The sequence below is a fragment of the Microtus ochrogaster genome, chromosome 1, assembly GCF_000317375.1.
Source record: "Microtus ochrogaster isolate Prairie Vole_2 chromosome 1, MicOch1.0, whole genome shotgun sequence".
NCBI classification, from domain to species: domain Eukaryota; kingdom Metazoa; phylum Chordata; class Mammalia; order Rodentia; family Cricetidae; genus Microtus; species Microtus ochrogaster.
This window is the reverse complement of record NC_022009.1, coordinates 92,534,510-92,554,720: the sequence shown is the minus strand read 5'-3', so window position 1 is coordinate 92,554,720 and position 20,211 is coordinate 92,534,510.

Here is a 20,211-nt window from a genome sequence, read left to right as displayed (position 1 = left end):
AGTGTGGCAGTTTCTCAGGAAATTCGGGATCAACCTACCCCTGGACCCAGCAATACCACTCTTGGGAATATACCCAAGAGATGCCCTATCATACATGCTTCTTTATTACAATGAAGACTTCTCAAAACATTAATTGCACCTTATCAACATTCATTATGCATTGGATGGGGAAAAGAAAACTATTATTCTCTTTGTTTCTTGGGAACTTCAAAGTCCATGCATGTGAACCCTCGTGACCTGGCAGAACTAGTTTAGTGCCAAGTGCTTTGAGGAGCCTAGTTATTGTGTAGCTTGAGGACGAGTACACAGGACGCACAGAGGCAGAACTCTCCTGGCCAAACTTAGATGGTCACATGTTCCCTCACGTGAAAACAGCACATCTGCAAGCGATAACATCGTTAAACATCTGTGCTTGTGCCCATTTTGGTTAAGAGGAGGTGGCGCAGGCCACATGGTCCTGGGATACGCACATAAATTTGGTATAATTACTGGAGATTTTGTAAGGTTTCCTGACACATCTCCAGGAAATTAAATTAAATCTTCTAAGCTCTGCAATGTGAAAAAAATAGAATCTAATCAGCAAATAATAGAACAATAGGCAAAACAAAAAGAGGCACTTGTCATTGGGATATTAGCTATCTACAGGCAACAAAGGAATAGCCTGAAGATTGCAGAGCTCTGGTTTGAATTACTGCCGCGCTATTCACCCTTCAGTGGTTGAAAGGGCATCACTGTGCCGTGGCTGTTAATCTCTGCAGATGCTTCCATTATGCGACACTGTTTGGTATGGCACTTACTTCAACTTTATAACCCAGCAGCAAACAACAGCAAAGGTCTTCCAATAACAGCACTAGAGTTACTGGAAGTGTGAATACGCCTTCCCATGTAACTAACTCTAGGGAAAAATCAGACTTTAATGTACAAAATGATTTCTGACTACTTAAAGAAATCGCCAGAGGAAAGTGTCTTCTTCTAACACTTGCTGGCTGGAGAGTCTTGGGCAATATTTTTCATGAAATTGGATATCAGAATTGAGAGTTGCTCAGGGCATTAGACTTCAAGGTTATCCCTCCCATGAGACCCCTTTCTTCTACAAAAATAAACACCAGGTTGAACAAAAAATAAGACTTCATATACTTAACAATAACTTAAGTCACCGATTTTAAATGCTACCACCCATCTTGGAGTTCAATATTTTGTTTCCACTTATTTGCTTATAGCAGTGCAGGGAGATTTATATTTAAAAATAAATTTAACACATAATACAACAAATAATCCTATCATTCCCAGAAGTACAAATGGTAAAAGCAGACACACAAACCAATGGCTTACCTCATGACATTGGCAGTTCATTCCCCAGTGCTGCCTACTAACTTGTCTTAGTAAATATACAGGTGAATTTTCTAAGTGTCAAACAACATCTCTATTTTCAGAAGGATGGCATCCTGGAAAGGACATGTAACATCAAAGCTTCCAAGTTAACCAAGAAAATTCAGAAGATGGTGGGCAGATCCTCAAATGGAAGAATTAGCCCCAGTGAAGCCTGTTCCCAGCTGATGGCAGAAGTCATTGCATCCCCAGTGTCCTCTGCTGTCCAGTGAGGAGTGGCCAGTCTAGCACTCTGGGCATGTAGAGGTTGAGTGTCATGGCAATTATTTCTGATCAACAAATACATTAGGTATAGATTCCCCATGGACTCGAAGCTCTGAGAACGTATCTGAGGGATACGAGAGCTTGGCTGAGATGGAAAACCCACATTAAATATGAGAAATGCTATTGTCTGGACTGGGGAGCTCGCTGCAGATAAATGAGAAAGCAAGCTGAGCCCCAACATTTATGTCTCCACTTTTTTCCTCACAGATTCAATGTGACCCACCCTCCTGGGACCAGGACTTCCCCGCCATGATGAACTGTGGTGTCACGTGTGAGACAAACTCATCCTTCGTTTCTTACGTTGCTTTTGTCAGGTGTTTTGTTTCAGTGATAGAAGGAACTGATGCTTGAGCACTTAGGCCATCCTTCGCCGTGTGCCACAGATGCGGCAATACACTGAAAGCTCACAGGAAAGAGTAATGTTCTGGTGACCATCCTGATGAAGACTGGGTATCAGAGACATCGCTCTGCAGAGGTGCTGTGGTCAGCTCAGCACCAGCATTGTCAGAAAACCACAAACTTGAACCACATCATGTACTTCTGAAGGACCATCTGCTCTGGATGGAAGCTGATGAGTTTTGTGAACTTCCTTAGAGTTAGAGACGTTGGCCTTAAGCTACTGATCCTCCCTTTGGTGAGTAGAAAGCAGTCCTAGGCAGTATTTTGAAGTGAGACCCAGTACATGGAGGGTTCATTCATGGAAATCTCTGAAAAGATAAGCAGAGCAGGACACCGTGAGGCCATCTTCTCACAGTCCACAGAGCAGGAGAGATACCTTGTGTAGGGATGAGGCTCTGAGGAGTGTGGCCTTCCTGCTTAGGAGGCTTTACCATAGCATTGGGAGGGGCCTACTTTGGGACTTAGCTCTAGCCGTTCTCACAGGAGGCCTACTGGGGGAAGACTTAAGACTTGAGAAACTGGGTTTTTTTTGTTGTTGTTGTTGTTGTTTGTTTTTTGTTTTTTTTTTTTTTCACTCAGAAAGCTCCGCAGTGGACCTGGAGAGAATCACAGTGAATGATACCAACAGGCTAGAATACTCTGGATCTTCTCTTTCTGATTGCCCATTAATATCAAATATTTCATAAAGTTGTCTGCTTTGTTGCTGTGCCAAGAATTTTATTTTTGTATTTAGTTTTATGTTCATCTTATAAACAAACACTTATTTTTTTATTAATTTGTTTTCTTTTACTTGATCTTTTTGCATTTAATTTAGCCTTTTAACTGCCCCCTGTAGTTTCAAAAATGACAGAAAAGATGAGTGCTCTGCCCTCTTTAGATGTTTAATAAAAATCATTAAATTTCTTATCCCTCATGTTTAGTCTCTGGCCTTCAGAGGAAGTAGGAAATGAATGGCTTATTTTTTAAAAAGTTAATATTTTTCTCTTACTTCACTGTTTGTGTATTTACTTTTGCTTCTTTGCTTCTTCCATCACATAAAACTGAACTCAATTTGAGAAAATATGCTTTTAAAATATCAATTTTATGTTGAATTTTCTTAACATCTCTGATCATGATGAATAAAATATTTTCTTATTGTTCACAGATGTAAAACTCAAATTTCTTAATTTGCATTTGTTACACAATGTCTTTTTAGAAAAAAATATTGCCAAAAGGAAAGTGAGAAAATTTTTTCCTATTTTGAACATCTTTTCTTATTAAATAAAGTGTTTTGAATAATCCTAATTACCATGAATCACTTTAGTAAACATCTTCCATAAATTCTAATCTTAATTCAGCAACTTAGCATAAAAATACTGTCTTTAAATGTTTAAGTCACATGAAGATGAGTCCCCATACTTCTTGTTGGGAAACTTTCTTTAAAATGAAATTTGGGATGATGTGAAGTCAAGAGTGCTTTGTAGGCAGAAGACTGTTTTCCATCTACTCATCTATCCATTCATTATGCACCCATCCATTTTTTCCATGCATCAAACCGATGCTTTCATCCATAATCCATCAACCTGTCAAACTCACTCATCCATCCATTATCTATACATCTACCTATGTTTGTATGTAAACATATGGACATATATCCAATATCTGGAGACCAAACATGTAGCTGATATTGCAATAATAGATCTTAGAGGTCCAAGACTGAACCACAGGAAGATGACCTCTTAAAAATCTACCATGAGATTTCATAAGCCCTGTTTGTTTTATTTAGTAAAAGGTGGTGCTAAAGAGATTTATAGTTTATATGAAGACTTTAATTTTTAAATTCCCCTTTTGATACACAATGTAAAACTCTCAAAGTGGTTTTGCTGAGGAAGGGCAGGAGGCACATGGAACATGCTGTGATGAGAAATGCATGGTTAAATGACCACTCTTGCTCCATGGCAGCAGGCTGGCTGGGAAGCACCAAGGGGAGCCTTGAACTAGGGTGATAAATACAATCTTGGGGCTAAGAGATGATGCCAATGTGGCTTCTGATAATGGCAGGTGACATGGTGAGAATGGAGAGTTTCCAAGCACTCTGTGACCCATAGGATGGGCAGTAGGAGGAGGAAAGATGAAATAGGGTGTGTAGTCAAGAGAGGAGACCCCAAGCAAATCTCTCTTTTCTCACTGAGGTGCCTCTTATTTCTAGAACTCTTAAGTTGTTTCTCTAAATTACTGAAGTATCATTTTTGAAAAACTGGCAATCAAATATTGTGGATGGAATTCTTGGGCAGTGCTCTAGGTCTCCAGTCTGTTTCAGTTTATAGATATATTTTGTAAGATACTTGCTATCCAGAAAATTAATGTTATTACCTTTGTATGGGTCAAACTGGTTTTCAATAAAAGAAGAAAATAGACATGCCATTTGCTGCAATCTTAGTAGTTCCATGTGACTACAGAACTCAGGTTTCTCAACTTTGTATATTTGTGTGTATTTAAGATATATACATATGAATATCATAGCATATATAAGATATATGCATATGCATTAACATTCAATGCATATACATGGTGTCTATAATATATCTAAGAATAACTTTTTTGCTTAAAATATTATATATGAAATATGTTATTCTTTGATATATGAAGTTATTTCTTCACATTAGCCTGATCTTCAGTGTTCCTAGTTCTAGACTGGCTTCCCCAAGCATGTGTGTGTGTGCGTATGTGTATGTGTGTTTGTGAGAGAGAGACAGAGACAGCGAAAGAGAGACACAGAGAGAAAAAGCGACAGAGAGAGATAGAGAAACACACAGACACACACAGAGCAATGATATAGTGTGTGGCATACACACTGGGCTCTGTATATAGAAGAGGAATATCTGACTTGCTAGGTCTTGAGTTCTATGCCTGTTCATGTGAACGCATGTCCATAAATGAACATACATTGAATTTTACTCAGTACCACCTGGTTTCACTCTAGGAAGGAGACCCACACACTCCCATCAAATGCAGACACATGAGGAATTACATTCCTTCACATTCCTTTGAATTCTTATTATTTACATTTTCATAATTTGGAGACAGAAGGTGATAGAACTATTTTATTGTATGAGATTTCCAGTGAGTTAACATAGGTACACTACATATTAAAGTCTTGTGACATAAGCTCTGCTCACATTTTGCCTATACTTCCCTAATTTCTCATTGCTCACTTACAGTTCTGGCAGCCCTCCTCAGACTTCTAGCCTGTAAGAACCATCTCTCAATTTGCTGGCTCAGTCTTATACCTAAATATCCATGTCAAAGAATTCTGCTTATTTCTTACTTCATCTTTTCTCCTTCAGACAATCACATGTTTATGGTTAAGAGTCATACAGGAGAGTTCATTATTGCCTATTGGGACCATTTAACTATCCGTCAGAATTCTGCCAGGCTACTACTGACTTGGAAGCAGCTAAGACAGCAATGCCATCAAAGCAAAGCAATCTGTGAGCTGGCCCTGTGAGTCTGCATCCCTAACCCACCACTAGCCCCAAATCAGCAGGCTGTTTTCATATCATGACGTTCATCATTTCTAGAATATCTCATGCTGCTGTCTGTTACCCTTGCACAGCATGGAGACTTGTGTGAATTGTTGGTTGTTGTTGTATAGTCTTCCATGGAACAGACTGACACAGTTTAAACATTTGTCCATTGAAGAACACCCAGATTACACTCATATTATTTATTAAAAGTAAATGTAGAATGGACACAATTTTCAGGAAAAAAAATCACCAGAAGAACAGGTTTGAATTGCATCAGGATCTTCATGCTTAGTTTCCTAGACAGTCAGCAGCTCCCATTCAGTACAACTGTGTTTTTACACACAGCATTCATTGTTCTGCAGTTGCTATTCATCTTTGAATCTTTGATAGCATACTTCCTATGTCTAGACAGTGGGCTAAGTTTCAAATCAGAGTCCCCATTCCAATGTGTTGTCTCATCATTTATAACTATTGCCACTTCTCGACAAATGTGACAAATGATAAGAAATGCTTGTGATGGCTTTATTCTTAAAAGGAATGTATAGCCCTCATGAACTAAAAGACAGCAAAGATCACCCAAATCCCCACTGAGCAGTAATCAGGGGGAAAATATTCTTCTGCTCATCACTCTGTATTTTTCTTTAAAGTTCGTTAATGTTTAGTGTAACTTGAAGAAATCCAAAGAGCGGTATAAGTGGAGACGTAAAAGACCCTGACATCCATCTCAGGATGGTGAAGAGTTACAAACCACACCAGTGTTGGTTTGTTTGTTTGTTTTGTCAAAAAATTCCTAACAAAAGTGAGTTGCTGGTTATTGAAAAGTTTCACCATCATAAAAGAAACTTTTGGCACCATGTTGGGAGCTGCTGTAGGAATCAGACACCATCCCAGAGGAGCAGATAAGTCAGGACTGACAGGGTTCTTTCATTTGCAAAAGGGGACTTGGTGCTCCGGAGCTAAACTTTGCAGGATGCTGGTTGACAGGGGATATTGTCTTAGACCTTAGGAGAGGGGAAGGATGATGATGGATCTCTGCACAAATGCTATTGTCAGATACACTCCAAAGCCCTACAACTGCATTGAGCCAACATTGCCAAGTGGAACATAGGGCTGATGTGTCAGTGAGGGCAGAGGACATCAAAGGAGGCCAGTGCAGTCTAGTTAGAATCCAACAGACAGCAGGCTGTGTGTGGAGTCCCTAGTCCCAGGAAAGCATATTATATGGAAACCTAGTTAGGAACAGTTGACCTTGCTAAGGGAGAGTCTTTGTTAGGAGTACCCCTTTAAGGTATGTAGTAGTCTACACGGAGGTTACAGAGAGCAGACATGTTGAAATGACAGGAGCAGAGAAATGGTTCAAGATCAGCAAGGAACTGGCCACAGTGCAAAGCTGGGAGGCTGGTGCTTACTAGGTAGGCTGGGCAAGCAAAATAATAAAATTCTGAGAACAAAGAAAACCCAGCAGTTTGGAGATGCACAAGGAAATGATGACTAATTTTAGACTAATTCAAAAGAGAACTGTAAGAATGAGTTATGAATTAGTAAAGTAGAAAGAGTAATTTTTTCTAAGGAGGCAAGAGCTATTTAATAATTCAAGTCATTTATATTTTATCATAAGTCTTTACTAAATTCATATAAGAAGAATTTGCACCATACAAGAGACAACAGATTATCCTTTTTTTTTTTTTTAATCCCTACTGCTTGTACTGGCTTTTTGTGAATCCCTTCTGTTTGGATGGATACCTTGCTCAGCTTAGATATAGTAAGGAGGGCCTTGGACCTACCCCAAAGCAATATGCCTTACCCTCTCTGAGGAGTGGTTGGAGGGGGTGTGGGGAGGAAAGTGGAGGGGAACGTGGAGGAGATGGGAGGAGGGGAGAAAGTGAGAACTGGAATTGGTATGTAAAATGAAAAAAGATAGTTTGTTTTCTTTTAAAATAACATAAAATGAAGAGACAACAGATTAAACAGAATAAACAAAGACAGACTGGGAATTAAATATTTTTAGAACAAAAACCGATTTGATCTCAAGCACAAAACTTGTAGAGATTGTGAACACACTCTCTGAAGGGACCTACCAGGGGCACGCTGGATGCTTGTGTGAAACTGTTTCCCCTTCAAGCAATGTATCCCAAACTGAGTATGGAGACCAAAGTAAGCCACCAGTAACATGTCACCATCAATATTCTGAGGCCTGCAGAGGCTTCCCCTCCACCTCTGTCTGCACCCACAGGAGCTGGGAAATGAGTGAGAAACACTGGGGTATGCTGAGGGTTCAGCATTCAACAGTTAAGACTGTGTAACCTTCCAGGGCATTTCAATACTCACTGTAGTAAACCCTTTTGCTTTTCATCTTGGCATTGGTTATAGACAAGATGAATAAAGGTATTAAAGACTGGGATTTTTTATCTCCCCAAAGAAATTTTAAATGGATTTGGTAGAAAAACACACTAAAATAATGCTTGCTAATGTGCCTATAAAGCTACGATTGGGATACGACCCCATGCTGAAACCAAGCAACTGCATTTGTTGGCTAACCTCATTCTGAATGTTTTTTTCTTTCTTTCCTAGGGGAGGCATATATGAAATGTAATCATCTTTTCATTATGAGGATGCTGGCTTACGTCTCATGATTTCTGGAGCCCTGTAGCTGAGAGCAGACTGCAATGTGTGTGAAATTGCCCCCTCTCACTGGAGCCTCCGTACAGTGAGGGGAATACAGGTTCCAATGAAAGGGAGCTCTACTCTGTGCAGCAATTTAAGGGGCAGAGAGTACTTAGTTCCTTTAAGTGTTACCAGGTTTGGACTGGGGATACTCTTTGGAGATTTTGCCTTCAGAGATACTTTGTTTTCTAGTCCCCTGTCCCTTTGTGCTTCTCCCAAGTCTCTGGAATATTCCTTCACAGCATTATTGTTCTCTTTGCTGTTTTGTCTTGTTTTTAAGTGTTAATGGAGCAGTTAACTCTAAAGGCTGTGGGCCCTCACTGGTGTGTGTATGTGTGTGTGTCTGTGTCGGTGTGCAGTTGCCCCTGCAGGTAAGGTATGTAGGCATGTGTGTACAGATGCAAAAGTGAATGAGGTATGTATGCATCTGTGTGCAGTTGAACCTGTGTGTGTTCATGTATGTACAGATGCATCTATGTGTGGGGTGTGTATGCTTGTAAATACAAATGCACCTGTGTGTGAGGTATGTATTCAGTGTGTGTGTAGTGGGGGGGAGTATGTGCAGTAGTACCTGTGTGTGGGGTGTCTAGGCATATGTGTGCAGACACACCAGTGTGTGGGGTATGTATTTGTGTGTGTGCTGATGCACCAGTGTGTGTTCATGTATGTACAGATGCACCTGTGTATGAGGTATATATGCATGTGTGTGCAGACACACCTGTGTGTATGTTCATGTATGTGCATATCTGTGTGTGCAGAAATACCTGTGTGCGAACAGAAGCACCTTGTGTGGGGTGTGTATGCATGTGTGTGCAGATGCACCTGTGTGTGAGGTGTGTGTGCATGTGTGTGCAGATGCACCTGTGTGTGAGGTGTGTGTGAATGTGTGTGCAGAAGCACCTGTGTGTGAGGTGTGTGTGTGCAGAAGCACCTGTGTGGGGGGTGGGTGTGAATGTGTGTGCAGATGCACCTGTGTGGGGGTGTGTGTGAATGTGTGTGCAGATGCACCTGTGTGTGAGGTGTGTATGCATGTGTGTGTAGAAGCACCTATGTGTGGGGGCTGTGTGCATGCGTGTGCAGATACACCAGTGTGTGAGGTGTGTGTACATGTGTGTGCAGATGCCTGCCGAGCACAGAAGACAATGCTACTGCTGTTCTTAGTCTCTTATCTCTTTTCTCTATTGTAGAAAGAAGGCTGGGCTGGCCGGTCAACCTATCCCAAGAGTCTGCCTGACACTAGATACCAGCTGTCCACACTCTGGTTTTATTCCTTCATACGATGTACTCTGTATTTGGGATCTGAGGGGGTTTACTCTGACTAGAACTATTTACTGAAACAGTCCCCAGTGCTGGGGCTAAAAGAGCACACCATGACACCTGGCTTGGGACTTTCCTCAGGTCTGTATGCCTCCAAGGTAAGCGGTTTGCCACCTAGGTTGGCACCAACCACACTACTCGGATCTCCAGGAGTCAGCAAGCCTTCGTGGCCATCGAGGGAGAAACAACTGGTGACATGAATTATGGACTGATAGCGATCACTCATTTTTAAAGACAATATTGTATATAGCATTTGCTTGTCAGCAGAGTATGAGGTTTTTCATAACAGAGGCCATTTTCCATTGTTTCCCAAAGATTACAAAGCAAACATGAGGCAACTCGAATTTTCCTTAGAGAAATTCAGCCTGTCCCTTTACAGTTTCCTTGAAAAATCTGTTGAGTACCTGGAAAGACTGTTCATCTTAATTATATGAGCATTCTTCGGGAGACTATGAGCATCTGACAAATATCACAACAAATTCTTCAGTCGCGTAAACTAAATAAATTTTGCAATAAACAAGACGATGACTGTCCATAGAACAAAGACCTTGTCAGTAAATATTTCTAATCAGGGTTAACCCAAATACAGACTACAAAGTATGAGGGAACACGGCCAACATGTGACTAACTTGCCCCTTTTAAGGGGCCAGGAAGCTGGACCATGGTGTTGGGCACACGCTTTTGTTCCCAGCACTCTGGAGTCAGAGGCAGGCAGGTCTCTGTGAGTTTGAGGCCAGTCCTGGTGTACAAAGTGAGTTCTAGGACAGGTGTCAAAGCTATTCAGAGAAACACTGTACTGAAAAATCTCCCACCAAAGCTAAGGGGCAGGAAGGATGGAAGCTGGTCTCTTTTGAGTGATAGAGGAATCCATAAAAGAGAACAATGTTTATTTTTTGAATTTATTTGTTGTATTGCATGAGTGTTTCGCCTACCTGTAGACCTGTGCATCATGAACTCCACATGCCCTTGGAGGCCAGGAACTGGAGTTGTGGGTGGTAGTTACCATGCTAGGGGTGGGACACCAAGTCCTCTGCAGTCTTAATCCTGGAACCATCTCTACAATTCCTCTAGCTGCCATAGGAAAGCAGTGTAAGAGCTGTGATTGGTAGATCTTCCTCAGTCCTGCAGTGGGTGTGGAGTTCAACAACATCATGGTGGTTCTTTTTGGCCTTGGCCTCGTTCTTCAAATACACAGTCAGCATTTCCTTTTCTAATTTCTCTCTCTCTCTCCCCGTTCACCCCCCCAACACACACACACATCACATCACATCATATCACATAACATAGTAAGTGGACAAACATAATACTGATGTTTATTTAAGTAATAGAAAGTTGAAATCTTGGACACTTCATATTGAGTTAAGGCAGGGTTTCAGCTTTCACGAGATATAAAATAAGATTTTATCATGCCTTGCTTTTTTTTGTAGGTAGACTACATTTTACCTCGCAGCCCTGTCCTTACAAATTACACCTTCAGTGTCTCAAGAGGAAACAAAACTGTGATTGCAGGGACCCTGGGTAAGCTGAAAGCTACACCAGCATTTTAACAAGGAATGAAGGTCAGTCTGACTGAAAGTTCTCAAAAAGAATTCTTGGTTTCATTAAACAAATATTTTATTTTTGAGGACAGTTTTCAAAGCACTTCTGGTCATATAGTAATTAACATATAATGTGTTTTAATATTAAATTTTCCATTAAATATTATCTAAATGGAAGAGTATTAATTAAAGAATCTAACTTTAATAGATCACTTAAAAGATAAATGGCAGAGGGGATTACAATACAGACGAGTACCATAAACTGAAGGGGACTTACTTGAATTCTTTCCTCAATGATGCATTGCTAAAGAGTAAGAGATCGACGGGTGTAAAGATGACAACATAATCAGAGTATTTTTCTTAAGCAAACAAATGATTTTTCATTATTCTTTTATCACACGAAAGCTTTGCATTCAGCTTTACCTGCTCAAATGTAACTGCTGCCCTAAAACTGTGCATCAAGACAACAGGCAGGGTTTTAGTGATAGAGAATTAGGCAGCGAAGTTTGCATGCAATGTTATAACAAGAATTCACCTTCTTCTAATTGACAAATGTGTTACATTTTTATACACTTTGTTTGCAAATATTCATCTGTTGTAAAACAATTCAAATACATCTGTAAGTTTTCTTTGTGACTCCATTTTATAAATGTAATTATACAAAGAGAATATATACGTACATATATATATACATACATATGTATATATGAGAGAGAGAAAGGTATCATAAGAGAAAAACTATATCTAAAAGTGTGTTTTGGACCTTGAGATTTCTGTCTGGTGCTCCAATTTGGGTCTCTGTCTCTGTCTCCTTTCATCACCTGATGAAGGTTAATATTCAGGAGGATGCCTATATGCTTGTCTTTGGATTCACCTTCTTATTTAGCTTCTCTAGGATTGTGAATTATAAGCTCACTGTCCTTTATTTATGGCTGGAAACCAAATATGAGTGAGATTTATTTATTATTTTATTTATATCAGTTTTGCCTGCATGTATGTATATGCACCACATGGGTACAAAGTTCATGAAGATTCTGGTGCCAGATCCCCTGGAAGTGGAGTTACAGCCAATTGTGACCTCCCACGTGAGTCTGGGGAACCAAATCTAGGTCCTCTGCAAGAGCACTGAGTACTCTTCATCACTGAGCCATCTTCAGCTCTAGAACTGGCAAAGTTAATGCTAAGCAAGACAATGCACAAAAGACGCATGCACATAAGGCCGTACCCAGCAACACACAGAAGGGACACTTGTCAGCTGCCCCGCTAAAATGCCAATCATGCTTAGAAGTTTTGCTGTGTAGAGATTCTGAAGGACAAACTAGCACAAAAAATACACCTGACTGTGTACAAGATCCCAGCATAAATTGGGGAGGGCCTCACCGAATCCCAGCCCTAGCTGGGGAGATATTGGAAATAATGGTTGCTGGGAAAGGTGATACTCACTTTTCTTCTTAGAAATCGGGCTGAGAGATAACCCATGCTCTAATGAATGGTTCTACAAGCACACACAAGAAGCCAATACTAAGTGGATTCCATGAATATCTTCAAGATGAGAGAGAGAGAGAGAGAGAGAGAGAGAGAGAGAGAGAGAGAGAGAGAGAGAAAGAGAGACTGAGCACAGGAAGTTGAGAGAGGAAAGGGGTCCAGAGAGATAGCCTAGGAGTTGAGTTGAAGTGGAGGCGATGTGGGATGGACCTGATCAAAATGCATTATGTTGATGGCTGAAGTTCTGGAACAATAATGAACTAGAACGAACATTTTTAGATGAGCACATTTCATTTGATTGATGTGTAAGAAGATCTTAATGCAGAAATATTATTAAATATTATTTAAGTGAGCTCAATTCACTTGCAAGGGTTCTTGGAAACGTTTGCTCCAATTACAAAGTCTCCAGTGTCTCTTATGTGTTCTACACTTCTTCTTTGCTCAGAAAATTCTGTGACTGATAACTCCCTGGGCCAGGACTTCTAAGAACAGACTCCAAGGCAGCAGCCAGCTGCGCACATCTCAGATGTATGTGTGACACTTCAATCCCTGAAGCCACTTCAATTCATTATTGGCATGCTTGCAGGAAAAAAAAAATAACCACTCTGCCCCAAATGGGAGGAATTGATAACAATGCAATTGTGCTGTGAGCATTTTCTAGATTTGGATTCCAACCGTTAAGAGGTTGGATACACACAAGAAGAGTCACTTGTGCGAGCAATGATGCCTCAGATGGCCTCTTAAATCCATATTTCTATTGGAAATAGTTTCCTTTTATAATTGAAAAGATTGCAAATTATTTACAGAGAGCAATTTCTCAAGAAAGGGATGTACTTATCCTATTATTTCAACCAGTGCTCAGAGGAACATCCTGGAGTTTTAGTTATGTATCACAGGGAAGGAAAATGGTTTACAGATGTATCTTCTATCTAAAGCTCTGCTGTGTGTATGGATGTGTTTGTATGTAAATGGGTGTGGACATGTGCATGTGGGCATGTGTGTAGAACCAAGTATGTGTGCACATGTACATGGGTATAAGTGTGTGCATGAATATACATGTGTGTGAAGATGTATGTGTGTCTGTCTGTGCATGCATGTGCATGAATGTGCAAGTGTGTACACTTATGCTTGTGTGCCTGTGTGTATGTATCATGTATATATGTGTACCTGTGTATGTTTGTTTGTATGTGGGTGTGCATGTCTGCGTATGCGTGTCCTGTGTATGCTTGTTTGTATGTGTGTGAGCATGTATGCACACATGTGTGTTCATGCCTATATGTGTATGTGTGTGTCTGCATGTGGGTGTCTCCATCAGTGACTTTACCCACAGCTAACTCTCAAGTCTGCTCAGCGTGTGTGTCTCCTGAGCTCAGCTTACTTGCCAGGAATTAGACAGAGAAGCGTGTCACACATCTGATAAGTTTTGTTTTATAGATTTTAGTTTTGTCCTGTAACATTCTGATTTGCAGGTGACTATAAAGACACCTTGTCACAGCCACTTCCAATGCTCTACTTTTCTGTATTCCAATCGAGCAAGCCCAGGACAAGAAGACGAGCACACTGAATGACTGCACAACACAGTCTCGACAACAAATACCATAATTCTTCCGAGAGACAAGATTTTTCTGTAAGGGCTTTGGAAGTCACTGCACACTCCCTCCTCCCGAGCGAGGAAGAACATTCTTTCTGCCGTCTCTGTCCCTGGTCTGCTCATCAGCCAGATGGATTCTCACTGCAGGCCATCCCACCCAGGGGGAAGCTTGAGTGTCGCTTTCAGTTCCCTTCAGTGAAATCACAATAACACATTTGTCTTATCTCGAAATTCGAAATTACTTATTTCCAACTCAAGCGAAGTCTTCGTTAGTTTGAGGTTCTAGAAAAGCCATTTTCCTTATTAACGACTTCATTTTCTTTAGTCAGCTAGACACTCTGTCATTTGTTAAATGGTATCTTGGAAACTACTGCACTGAGAGAATGGTTTATTCTTTCTCCAAACAAGGCATAAATCAGAAATAATGATTGTTTTAAAGTACTTAAATAAATGTATCACAGCAGAAGAAAAAAATGCCTAGTTTCAACTCTGTGTAGCAGAAAAATGCACTCTAGACTTCCTTTAAGGAGGTAAGAGAGGCGAGGCTTAATACAATCCAGTGCGGCATCAATAGACATTGTCTTTGACAAAGTCTTTTAAATGTGAGCAGAATATACAGTCTACTTTTGAATGCTACGTGGTTCCTGTGGGTCCATTGCCAAACTGCTTCAACTAAGGAGTGGAAGATGAGCTCTCTTCCTGATCCCATCATATAGGGTTCCAGATGACAGTCCCTTCCTGCATGAAGAAGCTTCATGTCTCTTCACTACACGTTGTAGAGTGAAAATTCGATAGCACAATTCAGACATTTAGTTTCCAAGGTCTCATTTAATCTGCCTGTGCTTTCCTCTCACCACACAAATGCCATTCCCCCCTCCACCTCGCTGTTCCTCCTTCAGCCTTTACAGTGTCCGCAGCAGCCCTGGGTCACTTAGCCACAAGCAGTTTCTCTTCTCCGGAGCAACTCCGTTTAATGTGCCTCTCTTTAGTTCATACTTCGGCTGTGCCTTCCCCAGTCCAAAGCTTTTGCATGTCAGAGTTATCCTCTTAAGCCTGTAAGTAGCACACTGTAAATTTGTTCCCTGGGGATGTCTCCTCAGTAATGTATTCCAGGTGCCTCTCTCCTGTCCTCTGCTGACCAGGACAAAGCTTTTCACACTCTTGTCTTGCAAGGCTGCCTCCCATAGACACTGGCTAGTTGTGGCCTGAACTTGCTCCTTCCCAAGTTCTGCTGCCTTGACTCGAGGCTCTCCCCCCTCTTCTCTGGCTCCCCTACAGCTGAATGTGAATTCCAGCTCCCGAGAAAATAAAGAACTGGAGAAAGGCCACCCTGGAGAAAGATGAGGCATTTCCATGAATGCACAAGGCCGTTTGATCACTCAACACTAGTTCTAGAAAGATGCTCTGTGCAGTTAAAATGTGCTCGAAGAAGATGGGCAGAATGTGTGATATTGTGATCCTCCTTCAGTGCCTATGACGTGTGTTAGAAAGAAAGGAAGGCTGACTGAAAATGGCTGTAGGGAAGCAAAATGTGATCAATTGACTCTTGAACATGTCTAGATTTAATGACATCCCTGTGACTATCCAAAAACCCTCAGGACAGACAGGCCCAGTGCTTTAGTAGCAGAATCTACTTTTGAAGGGCTTATTTGAGTAACCTTCTTCTTGATGACATGTGCTCCACAGAAGCCACGGTTTCCATCTTATTTTCAAAACACCTTGTCAGTGGTTAACAAAGTCAACAAACACAAACATCACGTTCGTGTGTGCACAAAACATCCCCATAATTTAAAAATAAGCAAGAGTGGTCAAAGAAGACAACAGTTAAGAAAAAGCCAGTAACATACAAGACCAGGTGAAATAAATCCTGCAACCTACAAGACCAGCATACTTTGTGGAGAAAAATGTAAACCCTTCACAGCATCTTTTGCTTTTCACTGGGACAATCAGTTTTAGTATTTGTATAATACATTGAAATCTCAATGTGGGAAATTGACACATCCCCTGAAAACCCAAAGTCAGTTTCTTTTCAACCCATGTTCATTGTTTTTGCTACTACATACATATATCCACATAAAATTATTTATAGCATTGGAAATCTAACCTAGGGTCTTTTTTCATCAAGCAAGCACTCTACCATGGGCTTGTCCTTCAAGATCACCTAAAATAATTTTATAAAATTTTGTATTTTATAGTTCAGAGACAAATTACTTAGTAAATAATATTATTGTTGTGTAGTGAACATTTCCAGAAAGGCTTGAGGGTAATTTTTTACTGAAAATATGGTAGCCAGCCTACAAGTTTCCAAAGTGGGTAGACTGCCAGGTGTTTGTGTATGGCACTGGAAATGCAGCCTGACATACATGTTGCATGACAGGACACATAACATATAGCCAGATTGGCACCCCAGAAGTATTGATTTCAGAACACCAAGATGACTATATCAAAGAATGTGTTACATGCTCCTCTAGCGGCTAAGGTGGGTCTTCACATCTATGTCTGATCTACACTGTCCTGGCTGAAGGTAGGAGGAGCAAACAGACTGCGTTATGTCACGGGTGTTCTAAGAGATGTCTTTCTCTCCTAGCCTGATGAGAGTGTTTGCAAGGGGCTTATCCTTCTAGTAAATTTAAGATTCACAAGTAATCCTTCTCCTTTCTAGTATCAATATTTTAGCTAATAAGTGAATGGTTTACATTTGGTGATTTGATAAAACTACTGTGTGTTCTCTATTTACTCGTCTCAGAAAACTGTGTGGGTGGGCAGAACTGTGTCTGATTGCCGCCACCAAGCCAGCTGGCCACCTCGGGGTCTCCTGGTGGGTGTTCAGCTTCAGTTAGAGGCTGTGTGACATGAAACAGGGCTTTGACCCCTGGAGCACTTCTGCTGGTAAATGAGAGCAGAGCTATAAAAACAGCGATGATTTCATCAACAGTGGGGTCTCCCCTGACACGCTCCATGCTGGGGGTTCTTTACCGATGTGGTGGCGGAGTCATGCCTTGCCAACTCTGTGAGTCGAAGAAATGTTTTCAAAGGCTGGAAAGTCAGTCAGAGCTGCTGCTGATTTGCTCTAGTCATCCCACCTTGGACATTGTCTGCTATAAAAGGGTTCAGGTTCGCATCAACCTCCTCCACGGCACACATATCGGGATCTGCCAAAGTGTTCATCTTAGACTCCATCCAGGACAGCAGACATAAACTCAGGAATGCAGATGGGAAATGCCCAAGGCCCACATGGAATGTTAGTGTTGACTTGGTCTTTGAATGCGGTGCTGTCCTTCCTGGCAATCCTGAATCCTATGTGCTGAGTGTGGAGAGAATCACCACACAGCTGCAGGAAGGAGGTCCTATAAATAATATCTCCTTTCTTTCCTTTTAAAGGTGTGTCTGTGCCGGTTCATAAAAAAGAGAGGGACAGTGCCAAGACAGACAGAAGGACAGAAACCTTCAGGTTTGCCCTGCAGCCATAAAGGACAAGCTCTGACTAGGTCCCCTGATCTCAATACGGGCCCAAAAACTCCTTAAGTGACTATGCTGCTAACAGCCATTTAGACAATTTCAAACACGTTATGATTAGATACAGGAAGAAACAGCCAATAAAGCCAACGTGAGGTGGAGCACTGAGGACACTGGGGAGCACAGCTCCCTGTTAAACTGGACAGCCAGGGCCTGGGGCTGTGACTCAGTGGGTAAAGTACACAGCGCAAGGGGAAGTTCAGATCCTCTGCACTACATCGAATGTAAATGCCGAGCGTAGTGGCACATACCTGGAGTCTTAGTTCTGGGAGGGAGACAGAAGGAACCCAGGGTGTCCATAGCAGCAGGGCTAGCCAAAACAGTGAGCTCCACATTCACTGAGAGCCTCTTCTGAAAACTGTAAGATGGGGAGTTAGAGAAGGGAACATCAGCAGTTTGCTTGTGACCTCACACTCACCTGAGTGCACACACAAATGGGCATGTCTGCAAACCTACACACACACACACACACACACACACAGCCTTCTCACTCATCTGAGTGTGCACACCCATGCACACCTGCACACACATTCACACATATATATACACCATACCTGCATAAGTACACATATTTGCTTGCACACCTGCACATACAACACACAAACTTACACTCCTGCACGGATGGACACATTGGCACTCCTACACACATACCATACGCACAAGTATACATACATGTACGCTTCTACACATACCACTACATCTTTACACTTTCTTGTAGGTAGGTATGCACACACAGCACTCATACACACATACCATATGCACAAGTATGCATACATGTATGCTTTCACACATACCACGACATCTTTACACTTTCTTGTAGGTAGGTATGCACACACAGCACTCAGACACTTGGGCTCTTTCACGCCTACACACACAAGTAAATTTGCTTGTTCAGCAAGCCTGACCTTGTGAGTCTAGTCTCCACAATTCAGATAAAATTGAAAGAAAGGAGAGAATCAAGTCTACCAAGTCCATCTCTGACCCCACAAGTACTCTGACACTAAATATCTGTGGCCCTAATTGAAACTAAAATCAAAGTTGAAATTAAATGAGCGCACCCTTGAACTGGTTTTAACTCGTGTCTCGTCTGTAAGTTATGCTTACCAAAGTTCTTTGGAATGAAAGCTCAGTAGGAAATCGGCTTGATCAAATACATGGAAGCAAATCAGCATTTATGATACCCTCAACTATACTTTCTCTGCGGCCTTTGAGCTAACCAGAAATGGCCAAAGGCTAGAGTGATCCCTGTTCGTTTTATAACTGCCTTTGCAGTTGGAAAGCGGTGCTGGATGAAAGATTAAGCATGTTTATACTCTCCTGGGATCCTGTCACAGAGCTGGGCTCCTTCACCATGTAAAGATATAGATTTAGTAAACAAACCATTTCTGATCTCAGCAAGGATCTTAACAGGGATTTATGGAGTCGAACACACAGGAGCTAGGCTTGGCTGCAGTGGTAAAAGGAACATCCATCTAAAAGTTTCAAAGACCAGACGTTTTCCATCACTAAAGGCACAGCAAGAGGTGTGACAAACAAAAGCTGCCTCAGGGAGACCAGCAGCTTGACGCCTGGGGGAGGAATCAGCTGCACTCAGAGATGCAGCTGGTTCAGGTAAGGCAGCCTAGGAAGAAGGACCTGCTCTTTTCCCTCCTTGCAAGCTCTGATAAGAAAGAAAACAGATTAAGCTGCTAGGAACATAGCTGAACAATTGGGAGGGGAAGCTCTGGCCGGCATGTATAATAGATGAACAAATAGATTTTTTAAAAAAATATGAAGAAAACAATCGTTCAAGGGGACCAATAAAAAAATTCATTTTGTGCTCTGTTACATTAGTGATTCTTTTCAATGTCAAATCCCATGATTTCTGGTAAGATTCACAGGATTTCAGCTGAAATGAACTGAAAATAAATATTTGCTAGAGCAATAGAGCTGTAGGGAGGAGCGTCATGATGAAACAGTGAGGAGAAGGCTGGGAAATCCGGGCGCAAACACATCTCGCAGAACACCTAGTCTAGACTCACCGAAACTCATTGTGTCTCCCCTGGCCCTGAAAGGGAAAACATCTGACTTCTCCTTCATGCTGCAGTTAGCTTGTGATGATGTAATTAATGGCTAGAGCAGAACCATTCCAGGTTAGAAACTGTACAGATCAACCTGAAGAGTGAGAAGGTTAATGAAGGTTGGAAAAATTTAACAATTAAGGGAGGAAGCAAAAGAGGAAACTCTACTCGTTAATTATGCTGCTTCCTTTCATGCTATTAAAGAGTAACTCAGGGCCAACAATCATATCTCACCAATATTTGATTATCAGAGTGGCCTGTGTGGGCCTCAAGATGGCTCCGTGGGTAAAGGAACTTGATGAAACACCATTACCCAAAGGCAAGATGGGGAGGAAAGGGTTTATTTGGTTTACCCTTCCACATCGCTGTTCCTTGGTGAAGGAAGTTAAAATAGTGATGTGGGGATGATTTCTTATTAATAAAGAAACTGCCTAGGCCCATTTCATAGGCCAACCCTTAGGTAGGCGGAGAAAACAGAACAG